Here is a 21,252-nt window from a genome sequence, read left to right as displayed (position 1 = left end):
TCACTATTGAGTTCCTGAAGACTATCATTCACCAAAAAAAAAAAAAGAAAAAGAAAAAGAAAAAAGAAACCAATATCCATTTGTAGTCAATCCTGTCTTCTCCTCCTTTGCACCAGCTCCTGAAACCACAAATCTACTTTCTGTCTCCATGGATTTGTCTATTCTGGACACATCCATGAATGAACCATGTCATATAGTGTGTCAGGTCTAGTTGGGTTCACTCAGCACTAGTACTTTATTCCTTTTTATGGCCAAATGATTCACTTGCTAAACCATTCATCAGTTGGTGGATGTTGTGATATTTCCTCCAGGTTGCTTATTTATGGCAAGGACCAGGAGCAAAAAAAAACAAACCTAAGAAGCAGAAGGATCCAGACTTCAGGACTGAACTCAAGTGAAACTAGGGATTAGTAAACAGTAATACAGTTATATCTGCATTTATACCCAAGTGTAACTGTACCGCTTCTGGAGGATACAAATGGAGATGTCAGCTGTGGGAACATGGAATTATCAATTTTTTTTGTTATATTATTAACAAAGAAAGAAAAAAAATGGAACTAAAACGAGTATTGCCCACCAATAGGAATACAAACTGAACTACAATAGAATATTACTCTGTAACATTGTTAGATACAACATGGCTGTATCTCCATGTGACTATGTTGGGTGAGCAGGAGAAGAGGAGATTATTCTAGGACATGAGAAAGCATTTGGACAAAGCATTTGGACTGTGGACATGATTTCATAGGTGCAAGCAACCAAAATTCATTAAAATCATACACTTCAAAAACATGCATCATGGCCAGGTGCCAGTGACTCATGCCTGTAATCCTAGCTATTCAGGAAGTTGAGATCTGAGGATTGCAATTTTAAGCCAGTCCAGGGAGGAAAATATGACTCTTATCTCCAATTAACCACCAAAACCCTGGAAGAAGAGGTGTGGCTCAGGTGGCAGAGTGCCACACTTGAGCAAAAAAGCTCAGGGACCACACTCAGGCCCGGAGCTTAAGCCCTAAGACTGGTGTGAGCACACACATATATGTGCAAAAGTGTCATTTATTCTGTATTGGTTACACGTAAGTGAAGTTGTTAAAAAGTAATTTTTATAGTGAGTATATCTACTCATCAAATTAATATGTATTTTTGAAGATAAGGTCTTTCTATGTTAGCCCAGGCTGGCTTGTAGCTCGTGACATTGTTGCCTTAGTCTCTCAAGTGCTGAGATAGTAGGAATGAGCCACTATATCTTGCTCCATTGTGTTAACTAAGTATATGCAGTTTTGTCTATCAATTTTGCCTTCATGAAGCTGCTTAAAACATGTATATATAGTTCCCCAAATATGTGCATGACTAATTGATGGAACATACAGCCTTTTACACTGCACACCCATAGTTAATTTGGTAGCAAGCCAAATTCATCTTTCCCACATGAGGATAGTTAAGGTAGAGTTCAGTAACCTGCCAAAGCCCATGATCAGCACAAAGCTGTGCTCTCCTGCTCTTCACATGTGTGTGCTTGCATCACACTGCCTCGGACTCGTCTCACAGACTCAACGGCTCCACAGTTCCTAAATCAGGGAATTTTCTGGTATGCAGAAAAGGCTTATACTTGAGGGTGGCATCTATACTTGCTTTCTTTTGACTGTCAATTCCTCATATCCAAATCATAAGATTTATCACAGTGTGTTGATTCATTCTTTTTTCATGAATCAGAATGGTTAATCTAGATAGATCAAGGCAACTAATCCTGGTTCCTGGGTCAAAGGAATGAAAATAATTAATCCAAGATTAAAAGCCAGCTTGATAAACTCCCAAATCAGCCATTCAACCCACTAGCTTGGCATTGCATTTGTTTAGGGTAATAGTCACTCCTTTGATTATGGGAGAACCAAGAACACGGGGGATCTACACTAATTTTATGGTGCCCAGCTTCCTCTCCTCTCCTCTCCCCTCCTCTCCTCTCCCTTCCCCTTCCCTCTCTTTCTTTCTTTCTTTCTTTCTTGGAGCCAGTTCTAGGGCTTGAACTGAGGGCATTGGCTCCGTCCCTGAGCTTTTTGCTCAAAGCCTATGCTCTACTACTTACGCCACAGCTCCACTTCTGCGTTTTAGGTGGTTAATTGGAGAGAAGAGTATTAAGAACTTTTCTACTCAGACTGGCTTCACACTGCAATCCTCATATCTCAGCCTCCTCAGTTGGTAGGATTACAGGTATGAGCCACCAGTGCCCAGCTGCACTATGGCCTTGATTAAGTAAAATTAATAAAAATGGGAAATTGGGGCAAAACAATTTTTTGGTAATATAGTTGTATTTTCAGGAGGGAAATGCTGTCATTTCTTTGATAAGAGATATTTGTAATGACAATTAACAAGGCTAGACCAATTCCTTTTGCCTGGAAATCCATATTCATCTTGTTCCACCCAGCATTATGCCTCAGGTGACTGCAGTGGACAGACAATAGAGAGATTCAGCATCAGGCTTGATGGCTTTTTGTCTTCTAGTTGGGTTTGGCTAATGGGGCACAAGAGCAGGTCAGAGGAAGACAGGAAGTAAGTTCTGTTTGTTTCTCGGGACTTTGTCTACAGTGTTGTTATGATCTGGCTCTTCTTCTTTTCTGTAGGCCACAGACCCACTCAGAAGACTCTTGCTAAGGTGAGTGCTCGTGGCCCGAGCCTGTAATCTTAGCTATTTAGGAGGTTGAGATCTAAGGATTGCAGTTTGAAACCAGCTTAACCAGCACAAAGCTGGGAGTGGAGGTGTAGCTCAAGTAATAGGGTGTTAGCCTTGAGTGAAAAAGCTAAGGGACAGTGCCCAGGTCCCCTTTCTGAGTTCAAGCCCCAGTGCTGGTACACACTTGTTCTCTCTCTCTCTCTCTCTCTCTCTCTCTCTCTCTCTCTCTCTCTCTCTCTCTCTCCTCTCTCTCTCTTCTCTCTCTCTCTCTCTCTTTTCTTCTCTCTTTGCTATAAATCAGGGTGCTAAATGAGCCCTGGGGATCTGTCCTTTGCTTTATAGTTCCCTGTATGTTATCTATAACTTTGTAAATTCTCTCTGCATTGAACTCTGCTAAAATGAATAAATTTGGGGGATGCCAATTGTTTCCAATACTGCTAATACTTTCTGAGACTGGAGAGCAGAGAATATAAACATAGTCAGAACATGAATTTATTCAAAACACTCCAATTATCTGAAAACACTGACTTCCACAGTGTTATTCACAGGAAAACGAACTCAGTGCCTAGGCAAGATGTGGTCTGGAGGGGTCAAAGGGCACTGATTCAACCTTGTGGCAGTATGTACTGGCGATTGGGTAAGATGAAGGCACACTCATGGGGCTTTAGAAGGTGCAGTGGGTAGTGGGCAGTGAAGGTGATGGATATAGTTTATACAATTGAAAATGTGAGATGCAAAACGTTTTTAACTTGATAGATCAAGCTCTCTTATGCTCAATAAATCATATTGCCACAGTGGCTTCAACATTTTTTTCCCCTTCAAATGGTGCTATTCTATCAAGATTGAGACTTTAGATCATTTTGGGGGAATTCAAATATAAAGAAGGAGATGTTTGCTCCAGTAAAAAATAAATTAAAAAAAAAAAAAAGCTGACCGAATGGCAATCTGAGATTGCACAGAGGTACTATCTGTCTTCCCTCATTGAGAACTATTATCATATATAGTGAAAAATGTTACAGCAGTGAAATACACTTCATGTGTCATGGATAAATTATCATCTCAAGTAGATTTTGATTACCTAGAGCTTAGAGCAAAGATATGTCCTTTATGGAAAAGATAAATCTTGATCCTATGTGAGCCTAAAACAGCTAACACCCCCCAGAATCACCTCCATTCTCTCCTTCCCATATGAGGTACAACTAGAAGAACTACAGTAAGTTCTATTTTCTCCATGATTTCTTTTAATAAAACCAAATGTTAGTTAATGTATATCTGTGAAGCTCTTTTAATTGAAAAAAACTCAAGTAAATGTTGGAACATTAATATAATGCTGTGTGTGTGTGTGAGAGAGAAAAAGAGACAGAGAGAGACACAGAGAGACAGAGACAGAGAGAGACAGAGACAGACAGGTAGAAAATAGATCAGGAGATAGAAAAGAAAAATCTGATGAATTAGTCTGAGTCAGCAAGGTAAAATATCCCTCCTTATATTCATTGTAGATATCTACTAGGACATACGAATATTCAAAGCAGATAGGAAAAGAAAAGAAATCTAGTAAATTCTGGCAGCTTCCATTTAATTCTACACAAGACCAGATGGTTCTCACAGAACCCTTGCTTATTTTCCAAATGAGTGCTAATTTCATTCTTGCAACTTTTCCTGATTCAATGTAACCCATCAGTGACAAATCCCATCTTAGATTTGTGTCACATTTTATGATTTACCAGGTACTTTCCAATTTTACCTCAACTGATACTTAATGAAAGTTCAGATACCTTCAAGGCAGCTATTACAACCCTATATACAGATGAGGAGATGAAGACTTTAGAGTCATCAGTTAGGATTTTTATAGGAATAACTTGAATTAGCTTTTGTAAACAAATAGAAATATGTTGGCTCATATCAATGAAGGTCTTGGATGCTTGTTACTAGACCACTAATTTGCTCTCTTGCTTACATGTTCTCCCTGCCTTTCTTCTTCCCTCCCCCCACCCATTCCTCTCTCCTTGCCTGCCTCCATCTTTTCCTTCGCCTTTGTTCACTGGACATGTAGACTGTAATATGGGCCTGGTCATGTTGTTACATGACTAAACATGGAGACCTCTCTTTTAACTTGAGTTAAACAATACAAAGGGCAACCTTCTGACCTCTGCTGGTTTCTGTCTCCTTAACTAGCCCTTGTAGTCTTGGATAGATTATTATGGCTTTCTCATCATGGGCTAATTTCCACTTCTGTGTCCAGTATGACCTAAACAACAAACAGCAGGGGAATCTGATAGCCATTGAGAAAACTGAGGAGAGAGCCAGCCACCCTAATTTGGGTACTGCCTTAAATAACTTGTCCAAGAGGCAGATTCCGGGTGACTGTATAACCAGAGCTTCAGATCACAGTGCCCTCTTCCAAGTCTGTTCCTGTAGGAGCCACACAGGTGCTGTTAAGCTTGTCAGCCTCACAGTTACCATGATGGTCTGGTTCAGGAATAAAAAGATGGAGAACATTTGTCTTCTAGTCTTGATCCTCTCACTTATCAGCTATGTGACCAGCCATGACTGTGGGTAAGTTACTTGACCTCTGGAAACCACAGCTTCCTCTTTAGGAAGGCAAACAGTTCTGCCATCACAAGGTCATCAAAAGGATGCAGGAGATGATGCACTCCAGATGACTCGAAAGTCATAAAAGAACTGCAGTGGGGGTTGTGAGTGTGTCATGTATAAATGTTACAGAGGCTAAAATTACACAGAACATTCTACACTTGTTCTCCACACCACCCTCGGTACTGGCATCTCTCTGACATTTTCACTCTCAGTTCTTAAAGGCACAATTCAAAAGGAAGCATCAAACAGTGGTTTGAAACGAAAAGACTTAGTTCAAAAGAGAAGCTCAGAAACACATGGTTCAGTGGCACCAAACATACTCACCTTCTTAATACAGATTAGCCAGGAAGTGGAAATTTTCTAGATCAGACACAGAAACAGTTAACACTGGTTACCTCTAAAAAGTGGTGAGACTACAAGTTATTGGGGAAAAGTGGTTTCTATTTTTTATTTATGTTCTATTACTTAAAGTTAAACATTCTTTCACAAATTTCTTTCCTGATACACCTTTCTTCTGCCCAGTCTTAAGGCTTGAACTCAGGGCCTTGGCACTGTCCCTGAGTGTTTTTTGTTTGTTTTCTGCTCACGGGTAGCACTCTACCACTTGGGCCACAGCTCCACTTCTTGCTTTTTGGTGATTAATTGGAGATAAGGATCTCACAGACTTTCCTTCCCAGTCTGGTTTCAAACTGCAATCTTCAGATCTCAGCCTTTTGAATAGCTAGGATTACAGGTTATGAGCCACTGGCCCCTTTGTTACATATATTCCTTTAATAATAAAAAATATATAAATCAGTGTAATCAGCTAAAAGGAACACCGGACACAACTAAGATAGTGTTTGGTATTTAATAAGTTTCTAATATTTTCTTGCTCATTGATCAACTAGATATTTCTAGTTGCTACCTATCCAGTCAATTCACTAGGATAAAGCCCAGATTCTTTTCCATGAAAATACATCTTTTTCTCCTAACCATACTGTGAGAAATGCTCATTTCTACCTGTTGAGAAAATGGTTTTAAACTCTTACTCATTCATATATCAAAAATGAAACCTACCTTCTAATTTCAGCTATAAAACCATTCCCACGTGGCTACTACCAGGTACATTACCACTCTTGTGAGCATACTTCCTTATTAACATCAGAGGCTTCCAGGAACCTTATCACATTACAACTAGAGGTTTGTATGATATTTTCTAAGAAAATAAAGGTTACTTGTATGGCAGCCTATGCCAGTGCTTAAAGAAAGACTAAAATAGAATTTCTAAAAAATGATTCAATAACTACGGACTTTGGATGTTGTGTGCTGGCTAAGTGCTGGACTGGTTGCTTAGTTACATCTCTGCAGAAAGGTTAAAATGGTTGTGTCTAAATCTAGAAGAAATTTAAAACCCCAAGTTTCACAATTAAACCAAGGATTGTTTGTGAATCCCAATGATGCAAACATCCCTGGAAACATCAAGTCTTAATTGCCTTTGGTGACCTAAGGCACTGTTTTAATGATAGATGTTTCTATATGTGAAATATGTTATCTTGCTCACATTTCATTAGTTTTCACATCAGGACTCTTTCCATTTTATCATTTCCAATTATAATTTACTATTGCTAGCTATTAAAAACTTTCCAACACAGTCAATAAACTTCTATCTCATGGAAGTGGAAGAAAGTCCAGTATTTTCAATTGTGAATCTTAAAATCTGTTTCAAAGAGGATTAGGCAATTCTATCATAGTAGTCAAAACTACATATTTTAAGAAAAATTGGTGTCTTTGCTCTCAGGGCTGGTCCTCTCTTGCTCTCTGGCATTTTCCTTCTTTAGTTTCATCTTACAGTTGCTCCATTTTCAAATGTCTTCTCCCAACAATAAAACAGAAGATGATAATAATTTAGATCTAGAATACAATATGAGAGTGTTAAATTGAATGTAGATTTCTTTCAGCATTTGAAAGTATGAAGAAGCAGTATTTTCTTCTTAAAGTTCCATCAATATTTTATTTACTTGTAACAGATAAAATTCATATAACAAAAAATTATCGGGCTGGGGATATAGCCTAGTGGCAAGAGTGCCTGCCTCGGATACACGAGGCCCTAGGTTCGATTCCCCAGCACCACATATACAGAAAACGGCCAGAAGCGGCGCTGTGGCTCAAGTGGCAGAGTGCTAGCCTTGAGCGGGAAGAAGCCAGGGACAGTGCTCAGGCCCTGAGTCCAAGGCCCAGGACTGGCAAAAAAAAAAAAAAAAAAAAAAAAAATTATCCATCTTAAAGTGAACAAGTCAATGGCTTTTAATCCATTCACAATGTTGAGAAGATAAGATATTCCCTCACCTTATTTCCACTGCCCAATAGGAAACTGTACTCAGAGAAATAGTCTTTTTGGTCTTCTCTTTATGTTTAGTCTCTAATTGCCCTCTGGAGAAGAATATCTAAGAAATCCAGATTGAATTGAAATATAAGGATTTGATCTCCTTTTTGTCGAACTTGTTGGCTTCCCCAAATCAGTCTAGAGGTTTGAATCTAAAGCAGTTTTTGAGGAGGTGCTCTTTTGTTGTATTTTTGCAGTGCTGGAGACTGAACTCAGGGTCCCACCCAAGATAGACAAGTGATCTACTACCATGATACACGCTATCCCACCCCCAACCCCACCCTGAAGCTGATCTTAACCAAGTGAAACCGGGACTGGATTCTAGAAAGAATCAACTCAAGAAATGGTTGAGGAGAAAGTCAAAGTAATTCACAATTTTTTCCAGGACCTATCCTGTCAAAACTCCAGCTTTTACCTCTTTGTCTGATGGTGTTTCCGACAAAACAGATGAATAATATTTATCAACTAGCACATTTCAGAAGATGGAAAATGATCACACACACACACACACACACACACACACACACACACACACACACACACACACTTCCAGCCCCTAAAAGTCAAATGCCTATTCTTGGGTAAGCCAACTTCTTGCTCTTTCAAGTACAATGAACAATCCTCCTTTACTTAATCCCAACAGTTTAGCGAAGAAAAATCTCCAAATAAAAGCTACAGAAGTAATGAACACCCCTAGTTTCTCAGCCTGGGTTTGCAATGGATGACTGGGTTGGGGAGGGAGAATGGAAGAAAGCAGGGAAGAAAAGCCGAGCAGGTGTCTTCTGCAGAAGTAGCAACCCAGGAACATAGCTCAAGATCCACTCCTGGTAGGTCAAGAAGCATTAAGTTCTTAATGCCAGCTAAGAGTCCAAGTCATTCTCCATTCTAATTCCCTCCCCTGCGGCATTCAAGACCCTCCTTCTTAATGCTTATCTCTTTCTAAACAATCTATATTGTCTCTAGGATAGGTTTGAAGGGAAGACGGTTCATTGTATCATATAAAAGTCAGGATTAAAGCTAAGAGAGCTCTGTGCTGTCCTTGCACATTTGGGTTTTATAAATTCCACACATGCTGACAAAGCTTCAGGTAGACCCTGTGGCCACCTCAATAACACAGTTGTAAAAGCAAGCTGCCGTCCTTAGAGGCAGTTTACAGGAGGGTGCTGCTAACACCTAACTCTGGAAAACTAACAGGCAGGCTCTATCTTTTCCACCCATGGATTATTGCTGGTCCTTCTGATTTCTGAATTATAGGAAGTTTATTTTTAATTGGCTTAGACCAACCCTTGATATCTTGGAGGATTTTTCTAAGACTCCCATAGATACCAAAAGTCTGTAGATATCCATAACACACACACACACACACACACACACACACACACACACATACACCTTTCTGTACTTCTCTGCATCCTCTAAATCATTGCTAGATGACATCAAATACCTAATCCAATGTAAATGCTCTGTATATATTTTTTATACTGTATTACTTAAGGGATAAGGACAAGAAAAGGTCTGTACAGGTTCAGTTCTAAAGGAATTTAAATTTTTGATCGGGGGTTGGTTGAACCCATAGACACAGAAGTCACTAGTGCAGGGAGTGACTATAAGTAAGGATGGACACAGGGTTACCAAAAGATGTATATTTACTACCACTGTCACCCCACACCCTGGAGGTAGCCTTCCTTCTTTAATATTTGTGTTTTAATAGTTCATCAACCTGAGAGCTACTTTCCCTTGGAACCACTTTACTAGACATCTAGGGTGAGCAGCTATTCTGATTTTCTGGCATCTTCCCAATTTCAGTACTGGAAATTCTATGTCCCTGGAAATCCCTCAGTCTGAGGCAAATCCGTATCACTGATTTCTCTATAGCTAGCCCCAGGTTTGGACTTTCAATTTGCACTGCTGAGCTTTCTAAAAGTGGGCAGAAAGAGGGACTCGCTGGAAAAATAACTAAAAATCTGCACCCCAAATTTCTAGTCACAAAGAAGATTTTCAAAAACAAACAAACAAGAAAGCAATCCATTTCTTTTCTTTTTGCCTGGCAAGAAATGATTTCCTCACACTTCAGCGATAACTTAGCTAATAAATGGAGAAAATTTAACCATCCTTCAAATCCAGCTAATATAAATACTTCTACAATGAGGTTCTGAGATCTCAAATTATTCCCTTCCATTTCTACATTTCGTGGCCTAATAAATAATGTGACATGTGACAGGTAGACATAACAGCATAAAATAAAAAACCTCACATTTCTTTGGTCTTATTCAAAGCTCTGTATTCTGTATGCTCTAGGTAAACTCTCCAGAGCTGGGGAAATGCCAAAAGCAGCAAACCCTCCAGAGGCCACACCTGTAACACCACAAAGTCTAGCCAGGAAAAGGACCATTAGACTTCAACCTCTCTACATTGCCAAAAACTCTCAGAAAAAAAAAAAAAACTTTCAGTACCTGGACTTACAAAGGAACTACAGATCCAAGATGAGGACTTGCTTCATTAACTTGGGAACCCAAGCCTTCTCAATCCTGGATAATTAAATACTACATGATCCTTTCTGAACTATCTGAAGCATTTCTACCCTTCTGAGTGATTAATCTCTTTGTTTAGTAGTAGACAGAATAAGAGGCCCTAAATCCATCTGTATTTTAATATGCCACCTTACCTGGATAGAAGAGCTTTGAAGATGTGATTACATGAGGACCTAGCGATGAGAAGATAATCTTGGTTTATTCAGGTGTGCCCAATCTTAACACGTGGGTCTTTAAGAAAGAACCCCTACTGGTTGAGTTCAGAGTTAGAGAGAGAAATGACTGTAGTACAGAGAGCCACACAGAAATGCAACATTGCTTTGAACATGGAGGAAGGGAGCTTCCAGAAGCTGTAAAGGACACAGACAGGGCTTCTCCCTTAGAGCTTCCCTAAAGGAATGCATCCCTCTGGGTATTTTTAGCACATCCAAGATCCCCCTCATTTTTCAGCCACCAAGTTTGCAATAATTTGTTACAGCATCAAGAGAAAACTCATACATCTTTCATCACTACTGTTGTGCAGTTGGTCTGGAACCTTAAAACGATTTTGCTCCAGACCTCAGTATTTGATGGTTTTCTTGCCTCCTGTGTAATATGCTTCTCCAGACAGACTTAAAGATAATAGATTCAGTACTAGAACAAATATGCACAAAATCACCTCGACGGTAAAAATACAACACCTTCTTTTACTTGTCTACTTTACTGTTTATTCATTTTGTTAGCACAGACACTACTCACACTTGGAATTACTGAACATAAAAGATACGAATCATTTCCTCTGAAGGAATAATGGTTTTTTTGTTTGTTTGTTTGTTTGTTTGTTTTGCCAGTCCTAAGCCTTGGACTCAGGGCCTGAGCACTGTCCCTGGCTTCTTTTTGCTCAAGGCTAGCACTCTGCCACTTGAGCCACAGTGCCACTTCTGGCCATTTTCTATATATGTGGTGCTGGGGAATTGAACCCAGGGCTTCATGTATATGAGGCGAGCACTCTACCACTAGGCCATATTCCCAGCCAGGAATAATGTTTTTAAGTGAAGTGGGAAATGTTCATTCTCATTTAAAAGGCTGGGTGCTATGATATATATACTTGTTCCCAATGTTTCTGGATGCCAGGAGGACTAGAAGATACCACAGTCCTTTGTGAGCCAAGACTAAGTGGACCAAAGAGCACTACTGAAGAATGATCTTAGTCAACACATGAGCATGCTCCATTGAGAAACTCTGAGGTGAAACTTCTTAGGGCACTTAACAGCATGAAGGAAACAACAAACATCAGATGAGAACATTAATAATATTTGGTAGACTATAGATATATCTCAGCCCTCACCTGAAAGACATCAAGTAATTAAATGACAGAGCCTCAATATAAGGTAGCAGAAAAGCATGCATGTGCACATGTGCTCTCTCTCTCTCTCTCTCTCTCTCTCTCTCACACACACACACACACACAAACACACACCTTCTTTCTAATATGTTCAAGACCAAAGATTTCTCAACGATAGCTGCACCTCGGTAGGTGCAGGTGCCCAGGCTGCTCTCTCCTAAAGATTTATTTATTTTTTTGCCAGTACTGGGCCTTGGACTCAGGGCCTGAGCACTGTCCCTGGCTTCTTTTTGCTCAAGGCTAGCACTCTACCACTTGAGCCATAGCACCACTTCTGGCCGTTTTCTATATATGTGGTGCTGGAGAATTGAACCCAGGTCTTCATGTATACGAGTCAAGCACTCTTGCCACTAGGCCATATTCCCAGCCCTCTCCTAAAGACTTTTGACCCAACTGGCCTGGGTCGGGTCTAGCAGTATTTTTCTGCTACTTCTCTGGAGGTTCTGAGGGGCAGACATGACAGAACCACTGCGATCTTCACTATAGGAAGCAGCCTACAGGACATACTTGTGGGGGGAGGGGAATGAAGCTGCTCCTCAGGTTTGAAGCCCATCTCGTCTCTGTGCTTAGCCATTTATTACTTACCACCTCAAGTCTCAAAATAAATCTGTGACTTGTTAGATGCTTTCCTCTCTCTACTCAGTAAATCCATCCATTCTCTCAAATTCAGCCTATCATTTCATTCACCCTACTACCTGAAGACTCATTCTTTCAAAGAAATTTCTGATGATAGGCCCTTATTTCTGTCTTCTCACCCAACAGGTACTGTCCAAACTTTTGAGTCCCTCCAAACTTATGTGGCCTGCTTCTTCAGCCACATCTTTCTGGATACACCCTGCCTTGTCTACATTTCTGAAGGTTTTCAGTGGGCACCATGCCCTTTGGAGATTGTATAGTTTCACACACGGTCCTTATGCTAGCTGCCTGTGTGTCCTCTTCTTATTGAGTGTATATCATACCATCCTTTTTGTGTCACTTTGCTGTTGGTACTTTTTGCTACCGGGGCCATCAGACTACCCTTCTCCTTTGGCATGTACTCTCTCTGCTCACACATCACCCGTAGAGCTCCTCTGTGCCAGGCTTCTTCTCCCCCACACCAGCCACCCTGGGACCAGGCCTGTATGGTTTTCATCTTCCTATTCCCAGCATCTGACTCTCATGCTTTTGTTCATTCATTCAATAGTTTTACTAAATATGTAACAAATGCCAGACATGCTGGCTACATGCTGGAGGCGAAGTTGTTAGTAGATTAGAAACCATGCCTGATCTCTCAGAGCTTTTAAGTGGGAAGCAGATCACTGGGTAAGTAATCATGATAAAACAGATTCATTTGAGGGCAGGGGGTGGGGGTTGCTATTATTGTTAAATTTTATATTTCTATATTTCAAAGATGCTAAAAAGAGCTGAATATGTTTCAAAAATTATGGCTTATTCTAAATGTTCACACCTGACTATTCAAGTTGTATGGTGAGTATCATCGTTTCACTCTCTTATGGACAACTTCATTTGGAAATTGCAAAGGTCCAAATCTGAGGACGTCATAAATGTGAGTTGAAGAAAATGGATTCTAAGGAATATTTGATGCCTAGTAAATGCTAAATAAGTCTTGCTCAGTGAAGAAATGAATATATGAATAGGACTGCCAATAAGCTGATTAAATCAGGTCACTAGTAGGTTTTATTTTTTCATTAGAATTTTGCTATAGTCATTAAACAGTTTTGGAAATAAAACACTGAAAATCCAGTGATCAAACTCACATGGCCACATGGCTCAACCCAATAGAGAAAGAAGAGGGGTAGGTAAGAATATAAATGGGAAATATTGGCTCTGAATTGATCATTGCTAGAAGTGGGTGATGGGGACACAGGAGTTTATTATAGTATTATCTGTTTCATATGCTTCAGTATTTTTCATGATAATGTGAAATTCTAAAAGGATGTGAAAAATACAAGTCATTGACTCAAGCAAACTATTTTGCTTGAAATAGGCCAACACATTATTACCTGTCACCAGGTTCTGGTGATCTTTCAATTCTACAACCAGATTCAAGTGGCTTTAGCTAGAATGGGGTTTCCAGAAGAAACTCTACCAGCATTTGCGTAACCATTCCTTCTTATTATTGTTGTAAGAAAGGCTGTATGATATCTATAACCAATCTAGGAGCAAGGGCTACCATCTCTGATCTAATTACTCTCTGATTTTGTCCAGCATGACAGGAGTAGGTTCTCAGTATCCATCCATCATGGTTAGTGCCACGGGATATTTTTGTTACAGCAAAAGCTTCGCAAATTCTCTAGTGCACATGGTTAAGAGATAATGAAAAAAGTCTGGGTGAAAATCCATGTTTAACTATCATTAAAGAGAACTCTTTCCGTTAGCTTCCAAAGTCATGGTAATACTATTAAAGACCACATGAGTGTTTCTTTTCTATAAAATACCACATGTGGATAGAGGAGAATGATGGGGTGAACCTGATCAAAAATCGCATAAATGGACATGTTAAATTGTAATCCTCATATACAATCATTTGAAGATTAAGAATTCAATGAAATAAAACATAATATGCTTAAATGTGCTATCTCTAAGACAAGTTAAGATGTTTTTATTTTCTCTTTTGACTTCTAGTTAAGCTCAAGAAGATCCTAGAAGAAAATATTTCAGAAGTCATACCTTTTTAATTCCGAAAGCTTGAGGCTCACTGGTAGAAGTGGCTGTTGAAAAAACAAAAGACATATTTTTCAGAAAATGTGAAATCGAATAAAATATAAGAAAAAGCAAACAAATCTTTCTGTGCTTGTAAGGATTATATAGTTTTTAGGGCAGGGAGTTGCACAGGCTTGTGTTTCAGAGCCTAGAAACATTTCATGAGCTATCTTTCTGTTATGAAACATAGTATTATGAACTATGAGCTCATTGATTTATGACATTCACTAGTCTGCAAGAAAACATAAAAACACAAACGCCACCTTGGAACCCAAGTGAAGCAGAAATCTTGATGACAGAGGCTGGGCACTGTGGGATGAATACGAGTAAGATTTCCTCCTAACTTAGAAGGACCAAAGCCACAAAGACACAATACACTCTTGCTGGATGGAGAACATGCAACTTGTATGGATCTGGCCCTTTAAGAGGGGAGAGGAGAACAAGTTACCAGTCCTTTTAATATCATCTTCCACAGGTTGTCCAGCGGCAGAAAGACATCTCTAACCTTCACTCCTAATACCCCCTGTGAATGTTGAGCAGAATTGGCCTAATTAAAATCAGCCTACCATCTGCTGTGGTTCCTATCTGTGAAGGTTCTTATCCAGAGGAGCTTCCTTCTTCCTGTAAATCTCCAGAGCGCTCAGCCAAAAGGGAATTGCGGGAGCCTTGGGGAGCACTTTATCATTCCTGTTTTGTTCTGACTCAGAACATACAGCTATCTCATTTAGAAGATTATGACTAAGGCTGAAGATCAAATTCACATTGAGTCCTAGGACCAACTGTGCATCACTATCTCTGGAGATCTCACATTGCTTGAGACTCGCGTGTATGTCAAAATCCCCACCCAATCAACTATATTCCCAGAATACTGTAAAGGGTCATATGTTTTAAATGAGCTGAAGTTTTTTTTTTTTTTTTTTGTAATCCAAAACATTATCTCATGATTGACAGGCAAAAGGAAAGAAAACAAGCCAAGGGCAAAAAAAACAACCTATTTTGAGAGAATGAACCCTGGGGATAAGAATGACTAAATGGAACATGCTGCAAAATAGGCCTTTTCAAGGTACTCTGAGGCCAGCTCTCAATATTACTGTCCATAGCGTACATTGGCACAGCCTCTCTGGAAACGAGTCCAGTGCTCTTTATCAGAAGCCACAAATATGGTCTTAATCATTATATTAGTATACCAATTCTTGGTTTAAACAAAAACATAGACAAAGAATTATTATCAAGGCATTCGAAATAACTTGGTTATCGATAATATAATCTAAGTAAAGTAGAAACTCTGTGGGGCAGAACAAATGATGGATGCAAGAAACTCAAATCATGAGGAAAATGTATATGATATAGTTACAAATATAAAATGTTATCTGTAGCATAACTTCAACTCATTCTCTAGTATTTATATAATATTTATTAAATAATTTTAATAATATTTACTACTTAAATGAATAATATATATGCAGACACAGTGGTTTTTCCTCTTATCTGAGGTTTTCACTTATGTTTCAGTTACTTAAAGTCTGAAAATATTCAGAAATTGGAAATTCCAGGTATAAATAATTCATATGGTAAAGTATACGCCATTTTGAGTGGTGTGATGAAAGCTCATACATTTTTCCTCTGTCCTGCTCAGAACATGAATCATCTCCTGGTCAGTGTATCCACATTGTCCTTTTAGTAACCTGATTTAGTAGCTGCCTTGGTTTGCGCACCCACTGTGTAGGGCTTGTATTCCAAGTAACCTTTATGTGGTAGCTTTACACTATGTCTCAGCGGCGGTGTCGCCACATTACCTCATTTTATCAGCCATCGTCACAAGAAGGGTGAGTACAGTATAATAAGATATCTTGAGAAAGAGACCACATTCCTATCACTTCTATAACAGAGTACCATCTTAATAGTTATATTTTAATAGTTGTGTTTCATAGCACTGTTTTTTTCTTTTTTTTGGCCAGTCCTGGGGCTTGGACTCAGGGCCTGAGCACTGTCCCTGGCTTCTTCCCGCTCAAGGCTAGCACTCTGCCACTTGAGCCACAGCGCCGCTTCTGGCCGTTTTGTGTATATGTGGTGCTGGGGAATCGAACCTAGGGCCTCGTGTATCCGAGGCAGGCACTCTTGCCACTAGGCTATATCCCCAGCCCTCATAGCACTGTTTTAATAGTTCTATTGATAGTCTCAGCTTATTCATAAGCTAAGCTATCATAGATATGGATACAGGGGGAAAATACTATATACAGTGTTTGGTACCATCTGTAGATTCAGGTATTCAGCTTGAAGACATGAAATATATCACTAAAGATAAGGGAAGATTACTGTATGTGATACTTTTCTAATGTATATTTTCTTTTTTTTTCAAATTTTTATTATCAAACTGATGTACAGAGAGGTTACAGTTTCATATATTAGGCATTGGATACATTACTTGTACTGTTTGTTACCTCGTCCCTAATACCCCCCTCCCTCCTCCCCCTTTCCCTTTCCCCCCATCTAATGTATATTTTCTATCAGGTTTCATATACATATCTTTTAATATATAACACACAGATATATGCTGGTACATAACCTTTACATATACTATGCACATACATACATTACACACAAATGTAATATTTTCTAGTGTGCATGATGCCCAATATCTTCAGATATTATTTTAGAAAAAAACCTGGAAGAAAATGCATCGAAATGCCAACAGTATATTAGCTCTGTTTTATGGGGTGGCAGAAATCCTAATCTGCCCCTAAATATGCTTCCTCTTCTTTGTATTTAACACAACTCGGAGCTATTGTACATGCCTGTCAAGAGAAGCTCTTTCCCCTAATGTCCCTTGCAGCTGGGAGTGAGGCCAGATGACACAGTTCAATGGGATCCCAGCAAGAGTTTGACATGGAATTTCTAGGTCTTTCCCATTCCATACTGCCCCTCCACCTCCAGCTCCCAGGCCCTTCCTGCTGCCCATATCTAGTTATAGTCAGGTCCTTATAGAGAGCTGCCTTTGACTATGAAAGCAAGAGAAATTCTAGGAATGACTGCATAGAATGACAGAAGGAGCCAGGTTCACTGATGATTCCATGCAGGAGAGCTGCCTTACCAGTCCTCAACCACCCATCTCTGCATTAAAAATAAGTTCGAACTTCCTTCTGCTGCTATAAAAGCAGATATCTGTTATGTGCACCTTATTTAGACAACAACTAAATAGTGTCATTCTCGTTTTTTCTTTACAACTTTCAATATTTCCTGTATTTTCCATAATTATCATGAGTACTTTGATGATCAGAAAAGTAAAGTTTTGTTTACTAATGTTAAAAAAAACAAGAACAAAGTTCAAGCAATGTTTGCCTTCTTTTCATATATTAGAATAAAAATAAAGTCTACAGTTCAGAAGTAGTTACTGTGTCATATGCCAGGGTATAAATCTCACCCACACAAACTGAGGTTTTATGAATCCTTAATCACACCTCACTTTATTTAAAGCTTTTGAAAAAATAATTTTAACAAGGAAAAATTTGTTCTAACTCCAAGACTATTTAAAAATCTGCTTGAAATATAGTCTAAACAATTAAATTTCAGCCAGGCACTGATGGCTCACACCTATAATCCTAGCTACTCAGGAAGCTGAGATATGAGGATCACAGCTCAAAGCCAGCCCAGGAAGGAAAGTCCATGAGATTCTGGTCTTCAATTAACCACCAAAAAACTGGAAGTAGAGCTGTAGCTCGATAGAGTACTAGCCTTGAGCACAAAAACTCAGAGACAGCATATATGCGCTGAGTTCAAGCCCCGGGACCAACACACACACACACACACACACACACACACACACACACACACACACACGAAAGAATAAAACTTAAGACAATGCACTATAATTCTATTTTTAGGAGGATTCTCAGCTAGACCCAGTGGTGTATAACTATAACCACAGCACTTAGGAAGTGGAGACAAAAGGACCACAAATTCAAGGCCAACCTGGGCTATAGCCTTGTAAGGAGAATTTTGCATCCATTTTGTAGGTACCTTCCTACTTTTAATTAAGGACCTCAATGGTTCTTCATATAGAATCATAATGGATAATGCTCACAAGATTCCACTTGTTCAGGACCATTTGGATGTCAATCAACCAAGTGCTAAGCATATGCATTGCCTTTAGAGCTCCCACCGCGTTGCTGATCTCCCTGGTACCCCTGGGCCTATACTATAAGATCATTGTCCAAGATAAAGGAGTTGCACTGTCAGTAAAATAATGAAAGGATACTGGGTCTACTGAGGAATCTGATGAGAAACAATGGCCTCATTAAAACCAGTCTCTAACTATATTAGAGTAATACACTGAGGATTATTTCACTCTGTGATAATGTTAGACTAGCTGTACTTGGTGCCTTTTAGAGGATCATTAGAGACCTATGCACAGGCAAACAAGGCACCTTCTTTACCTTAGAGATGTATCTGTAATTATATAGAGGCTAAAAGAAACTATTTTTGCCCTTTTTCACAAGGGACTATCAATTGGTCCTTTTCTCCCCAGTGAACCACAATACCCAATGCTAACATGACTAGCCTAGATTCAATAACAAAGGAAGAATGCCAGAGCTTCTCCACTTCCCTCAGGAGACAGTGCCAGTGTGTTCTCAAGAAACCCCTGAACTTTCTCCTGCAATAGGCAAATGAGAACCAGTAACCAAAGCTTTGAGTCCGCAGTTACTCTCCCCCTCTTCTTCTCATCAGGCACTTAAGCAAGCCAACTCAACAGGCCTAATTACCATGGTAACAACATGCAGTGTGATTATGAGTATGTTTGTTTTTTAAAATGACTCACAGATTGTTCCCCCAGAAGCCCCAGACATACAGGCTCTGGCTGGTTTATAAAATCCCTGTAAAGTTTTCTTCTTTTTTTTTTTTTTTGTTTGTTTTTACTTCTATTAGCATATCTGTGTGATAGAAAGCAAGTCAAATATGCATTTAAGCATGAAAAAAACTAAAAGAAAAAAGCACTCAATTTTTTTTTTTTTTTTTTTGGCCAGTCCTGGGGCTTGGACTCAGGGCCTGAGCACTGTCCCTGGCTTCTTTTTGCTCAAGGCTAGCACTCTGCCACTTGAGCCACAGCGCCACTTCTGGCCGTTTTCTGTATATGTGATGCTGGGGAATCGAACCCAGGGCCTCATGTATACGAGGCAGGCACTCTTGCCATTAGGCCATATCCCCAGCCCAGCACTCAATTTCTTAAACACACTCTAGGATTAATCAATTTAAACCTCAGGTTTATAATGAAATTAAGTTGTGTCTGTACATTGGAGATAATTAATCTGTTCCTAATTTAAATAATTAAGGTATTTCATAATGTAGTTTTAGAGATCTGAATGAAATAACCAGGTGAAATAAAACTAGTAAAAAGAATATAAAATAAAACAATCTAAATCTAGGAGTTTGCAGTCCCATGTGAAGTGTTATAAAAGAATAAATAGAAATTTTCATATAAGATCTTTTTAAACCAGCATCCAAAATAAAGCTTTTTGTTTTGAAATGTTGAATATAAAGGAATCTAGACAGTTGCAAGCAATATGAATGAACTATACTTTCTTTTATTTATTCAATAAATACTACTTAAGATCCTCTATGAACTCAGCCCCATTGTTTATAATTGGGACATACAATAGGGCTTAGGGGCACCCTCTCTGACTAGAAAACTTTGCTTTACAAGGCATCGTGTAGGTGGAGCTCCTAAGGAACCTCACCTGTTGACCATGAGGGCTAGAATTCAGGGACCTAACCTTGACATTATAAGACTCCCTCAAAGAAAAGATAGGCCAGTGCATTTAGTATGTTGATTTCGTCTGTGTGAAATTGAAACAAATCTGTCTGTCTGCCTCTGTCTGTCTGTCTGCCTGCCTGCCTGCTTGTCTGTCTGTCCATTTAATATCTCTACTTACATATTTATTTGCTGGCACTGGGGCTTGAACTCAGGACCTTGAGCTCTTGCTCATTTTCCCCCCTCATGGCTGGTGCTGTCTACCATTTAAGCCACATCTCCATTTCTGACATTTTGCTGATTAGTTGAAGATCAGAGTCTTGGGGATTTGTTTTCTCAGGCTACCTCTGAACCTTGATTCTCAGATCTTTGCCTCTTGAGTAGTTAATATAGGGGTGAGCCATAGACGTCCAGCTACAAACCTTATTTTAAATAAAATTTAAATGTAGATTATTCACATTAAAAAAAAAACCATTCAACTTAAACCCCTGATGTTAATCTGCAATACAGTGCACGCACATGCATACACACAAAATCTTCAAACAGCTACTCATTTTATGTTTACTTAACAATAAGATTATGTATATATTTTTTTTCTCTAGAGTTCTAAGGGAAAACCAAAAAATAACTACCGAACAGGATAGGTGAGATTATATTATGATAACAAATAACCCAGTTTAAGAAAGTGAAGCCTTCCCCACTCTTATCTCACATTCTTTCTAGCTCAGCAGAAAGACCTGCTCCGTGTTGTCTTTAAGACCTTAATACCATATCACTGTCGATTGCCAAGGAAGGTGCTTCCAATAGATGATATATACCTGGCATGTGCCCATATGCTGGCACATGGCCATGAAAGGTGACAGGCATGAGTTGGAAAAGAAGACTAGAGATAAGTACAAATACATATACATACACACATATACAGCTCAGCCCATAGATTTCTGTGCAAATAGTAAAAATCTAATACCAACATGTCACTCAAGTTGAAGCATCTGGTTTGATTAAGTCCATCCCAGGGAAAGAGGCTTGCTTAGTTGATTTCAAACTCCAAGGTCTAAGCACTTGGGATTAATGTTAGTTTCTAACAAACATTTCTATTAAAAATTGGTAAGACATGCTTGAGTAAAATAAGATAAGCTACTTCAGGCTTGCAACGACAATTATAGTTATACATATAGAAAATAAGAGCTATACATCTTGAAAGTTACTATAATTCAGGCAACATTCCAAATAAACACTTTATATAATAAGTAATTTTCTCTG

At 39.1% G+C, this 21,252-nt stretch overlaps 1 protein-coding gene across 2 annotated transcripts in view; it reads right to left on the bottom strand.

Moving 5' to 3' along the window:
* Positions 1-21,252, bottom strand: part of Gng2 (G protein subunit gamma 2) — a 107,862-nt gene that overhangs the window by 73,987 nt on the left and 12,623 nt on the right. For both annotated transcript variants that reach the window (XM_048361968.1, XM_048361969.1), the window contains one exon: positions 14,211-14,251. The gene's annotated coding sequence lies outside the window, so the exon portion shown is untranslated. The remainder of the gene's footprint in view (positions 1-14,210; positions 14,252-21,252) is intronic.

This window comes from Perognathus longimembris, chromosome 14 (assembly GCF_023159225.1).
Source record: "Perognathus longimembris pacificus isolate PPM17 chromosome 14, ASM2315922v1, whole genome shotgun sequence".
Taxonomy (NCBI): Eukaryota; Metazoa; Chordata; class Mammalia; order Rodentia; family Heteromyidae; genus Perognathus; species Perognathus longimembris.
This window is presented reverse-complemented; position numbering and strand designations above follow the sequence as displayed.